The sequence below is a fragment of the Octopus bimaculoides genome, chromosome 27, assembly GCF_001194135.2.
Source record: "Octopus bimaculoides isolate UCB-OBI-ISO-001 chromosome 27, ASM119413v2, whole genome shotgun sequence".
Taxonomy (NCBI): Eukaryota; Metazoa; Mollusca; class Cephalopoda; order Octopoda; family Octopodidae; genus Octopus; species Octopus bimaculoides.
In genome coordinates, this window is record NC_069007.1 from 4,661,248 (window position 1) to 4,666,657 (window position 5,410).

Consider the following 5,410-nt stretch of genomic DNA (forward strand, 5'->3'; position numbering starts at 1 on the left):
GCCAAGAAATATGAGAGAGAGAGAGGGGGGGCGAGAAAAAGGGTAGATGAAGAGAGTATGAGGGGGCGAAAAGAGAATAAAAAAGTCGTACAAAATTTCGATACATACTTACTATAAGGTTAGCACTAGTGTGTACGTACGCCGCTATATGTCTATATAAATATATATATATACACACACACATGATGTGCCAAGTTCACGTGAGGTGGAGAACATTCCGTTGACTGAATAATGTTCATCTTCTTTTGGTTCAGCGCACACACATACACATGCACACACACACGTACATTTACAGACATAGAGGGACACAGGCACACACACATACATGCTAACACATACACGTAGTCACTCACACCCACTCTGACAAACAAACGTACACATGCTCACGACACAGACTGATTGCTGGATGCTCATACACGTGCTCCAATACACATTCATATACACGTTAAAGACGTACGAAGATAAATATTTATACACACCTCTATCTCTTTTTCTTATCATACATGCATGTATTTATACGTGTGTGTATATATATATATATATATATATATATATATATATATGGGAGAATATACAAATAATAACAACAGACGAGGACAGGTGGTGTAAATAACAAAAGTATATATTAGTATGACGCTCGGGATGTGTGTCTAAATACATATATATGCATATATATACATAGATATATATGTACTCATATACATGCATACACACACATAATACTGTTATACATTAACCAAAAGAAAACGTATGTACGAATGTTTTTGTATTTAAGTACATACATACATATATACTTATATATATATATGTGTTTGTGTGTGTGTGTGTGTGTGAGTATATATATATGAACATGTATATATGTATATATATATATATATATATATATATATATATATATATATATATATATATATATATATATATATATATATATATATATATATATATATATATATATATATATATATATATATAGGAGAGGTATTGTGAGTGGCAGGGAGAATAAGTAGTAGATAATAAAGGAGTGAGAAAGAGAATGAAAAAAAGTGGTGAAAGATACATTCCAAGGGTAATAATAACAACAACAAAAAAATAAATGGCGTGGGGAAATATATCTGTCACCCTACCAACAAAAGCGTCCATTTTAATATGAAATAAAAATAATAGACAAAAACCTCTCTTTGTTCCTTTTAAAAGCAACTCTATGCCAAAACTAAATTAAAAATTGTACTATAGCTTATCATTGTGATATTACTGTGCTTGTTGTTATATCTATTTTCGTTATTGTAATTTTTGTAGCGGTTTATTTTGTTGTTGTTTCTGTTATTGTTCTGGTGTTTGTTACTGTAATTTTATTAACAGTTTTCGCTGTATTATTGGTAACAGCTAGGTTTTTATCGTCGTTTCTGTTAGAAACAGCTTTTCCTGTTGGTTTGGTTTAAATAACAGTTTTTTCCTCTATTTCCCTGTTGTAGCAGTGTTTTTAACTATATTGTTGTTATATTACTAACTGTTGATCTTGCAACTTATTATCTATTTTTATTGCTGTTGCAATTTTAAAAGCTGAATTTTAGTGTAACTTTGAGAACTGTGCCTGTTGTAAATTTTCGTAGCAATTTACGTAGCAGTTTTCTTATAATTTTTGTAGCTGTTTTTGTCGTAACTTTAATAGCGGCTTCTAATTTAATTTTAATTTCTCTTTTTGTAATAATGTTAGTAACTTTTTTTATTGTATCATGATTAACTATCTTTGTTGTAACTTTGGTACCAGATATGTGATTTAACTGTAATTTTCGAGTAATATCAATATCAGCTTTTTGTTTTTTATTCACACAACTGTTTTTGTTGTAATTTCGGTAGTTGTTTTATTGTAACTGCTATTAATTGCTTTTCTGCTGTAGTCATAGATATTATTTACAAAATTAATGGCAGTTTTTTCCCTTTAACTTCTAGTACTTTAACGACCTGGTTATTGTAATCCAGCAGTTGCTTTTGTCGTAATTCAAATAACAGTTTTTGATGTTTCAACTTTACTAAAAGTTCTTACAATTTTGCTAAAAATTTCTATCGTATTCTTTTTTCTTTTATTCTTTTACTTGTTTCAGTCATTTGACTGCGGCCATGCTGGAGCACCGCCTTTAGTCGAACAGATCGACCGCAGAACATTCTTTGTAAGCCTAGTACTTATCCTATCGGCTTCTTTAGCTGAACCGCTAAGTTACGGAGACGTAAACACACCAACATCAATTGTCAAACGATGGTGGACACACACACACACACACATATATATACGATGAGCTTCTTTCTGTTTCTGTCAATCAAATCTACTCACAACGCTTTGGTCAGCCCGAGGCTTTAGTAGAAGACACTTGCCCAAGGTGCCACCATGCAGTGGGACTGAACCCGGAGCCATGTGGTTGGTAAGCAAGCTACTTATCACACAGCCACTCCTGCGCCAATTATTAATTATTTTGGGCAGTTTTCCTTATTTTTGAAGTCGTTCATTTATTTGTAGTTCCTGTTTTTTTTGTTTTTTTTTTGCTTTTATCATAGTAATGTTAGCAACAGTTTTTTGCTGTTCTAAAATTAGATGCCGTTTTTGCGTTTTTGCAATTTTGGACGCAGTATTTTCATAGTAGTTTTCATTGCTGTTTTTGTTGTGAGATTACTTTCTCTTTTTCTTGCAAAGCATCTTTTCCTTTTGATGGGCAACTCTTTAATTTTCTTTAACTAAAGACTTTGAAACTTCGGACACTGGTAGAATGTGTCATATAGAACAGCTTTTACTCTTAGCGTTGTTGAGAAAAGTTTCTATTATCGAAGTTATTTCGTGTTAAAATTGTCGTATTTAGGTAATTTCAACCAATCAATGACGTGTATTCAGCTGAATAAAATTACTGTTGCTGTTTGTCAGCAACAACTTCCGGTGGTGTATATTTCGTTTGTCACTGTTATTTATGACATATTTCATCTCAGTTAAGTTCGTATGAATAAACGAGTGTATCTGAAGCACATTTGCTTCATGGCACCACCACAATCGTTCGTGCATTTCTACTGCTTTTAGTTTTTTTTTTCCTGTTTTTCAGCTACTATTTTCGGAGACTCCCCCGCCATTTTCTCGCAAATTATTGTTTCTTTTAAATTTTTTATTTGCCAAAAACCCAGCTTTTCGGATACGGAGATTCCGGAAAATTGCCAAAAATCGGTATTTTGAAATTTTTGTCCCCCTCTCCCTCCAATTTCTTCATTTTTCATTTTTTCCGTAACCCAAACCCTAAAACCTCAACTGTAACCCTAACCGTAACCGTAAAAACCTAACCCTAAAACACTAACTCTAAAACCTAGCCTTAAAACCCTAACCCTAAAACCCTAACCCTAAACCTAAAACCCTAACCCTAAAACCCTAACCTTAAAACCCTAACCCTAAAGCCCTAACCCTAAACCTAAAACCCTAACTCTAAAACTCTAACATTAAAACCGTAGCCCTAAAACCGTAACCCTCAAAATTTGAAACCAATATTACAACAAACCTAAAGGCGGCGACCTAGCAGAATCGTTGGCATGCAGGGCAAAAAATTTGGCGGCATTTCAAACCGTCTTTACGTTCCGAGTTCAAATTCCACCGAGGTTGACTTTACCTTTCATCCATTCGAATTCGCTAAAATAAGTACCAGTTGAGAGCTGGGATTGATGTTGCCGTCTTATCTATTACCACCACTACTCCGAAATTTCTGGCCTTGTGTCAAAATTTGAAACCAATATTATTTAATATCAAGGCGGCGAGCTCGCAGAATCTTTAGCACGACAGGCAACATGCTTAGCGGCATTTCGTCCCGAGATTTATTGTTGTTGGCACTCCGTCGCTTACGATGACGAGGGTTCCAGTTGATCCGATCAACGGAACAGCCTGCTCGTGAAATTAACGTGCAAGTGGCTGAGCACTCCACAGACACGTGTAACCTTAACGTAGTTCTCGGGGAATATTCAGCGTGACACGGTGTGACAAGGCTGACCCTTTGAATTACAGGCACAACAGAAACAAGGAATAAGAGTGAGAGAAAGTTGTGGTGAAAGAGTACAGCAGGGTTCGCCACCATCCCCTGCCGGAGCCTCGTGGAGCTTTCGGTGTTTTCGCTCAATAAACACTCACAACGCCCGGTCTGGGAATCGAAACCGCGATCCTATGACCGCGAGTCCGCTGCCCTAACCACTGGGCCATTGCGCCTCCACCGTCCCGAGATTATAGTAGAGAAAACTCGCCAAAGATGCCACGCAGTGGGACTGAACCCGGGATCATGTGGTTGGAAAGCAAGCTTCTTATGACACAGCCACGGCTGTCCCTATACTTTTTTGTTTTTAATTTTCTTTCTTATCAAGCTGGAAAGGAGGAAAGTTTGATGTTCCCCTTGGTGGGATTTGAACAAAAGTTTAAAGGTCCGAAAGAAAAGACCGAACGCCATTTCCACTGCCGCTCTAACGATTCTGCCGGTTCACAAACGCCCCCACAAATGACTGTCTTAGAAGCGCATGCGTAGGGTAATATACTCCCCCACCCCGTCACTTTCACAAAAGAAAACTAAAAAAAACAAAAAAACAACAGAGGCGAGAATGGAATACTGTTGAACGTAGATTTGCTCGGACGGAGCTGACCTGAGGTTAAACAGCAGTAACAGCGACAACAGCAACAAGAACAACAATAACCCAATAACCACAGCAATATGAACAACGACGACGGCGGTGTCGCAGGAACCCCTTACCCCGTTGAGTCGTCTGTGTGGTAGTGTAACGTTATCCTGTACGGAGTAAGGCGATGAAGACGACACGAAAGTCCGCTGGGCCGGGCTGAACAGGAGGTACGTTGGACGATCAGCGTATACCACCTGAGTTGGTGGAAAAGGGAAGGTGGAAAGGGAGGCGAAGATGGCGGAGCAGGAAGAGAGACGTGGCCATTATAAAAGGCGACGATTTGAAAGGTGAAAATAGATACGCATTGTATGATCTCGTTTCATTTCATCGCCTGTGATAACTAAACGAGATAGGATTTGTGTGTCTTAGTGTGGCAGCAAAACACGCACACAAACGCACACTTACACACACAAAACCTATATACACAGACGCACACACACATACACATAGGCATATATGCATTCACGAGCACAAACTAGAGTATGTACGAATATATATGTATGTGTGTGTATATGTATAAAAAATTGTATATTTATATATTGTGTATTTATGTACGTACATACAAATACACACACACATATGTAGTATGTATGTAGATGTTTGTGTTTATATGTATATATGTCCATGTAAGCATTTAAGTATATATATATGTATATATGTGTGTATATGTTTGTTTGTGTGTGTGTGAGTGTGCGTATATGTATATATATATATGTATATATAT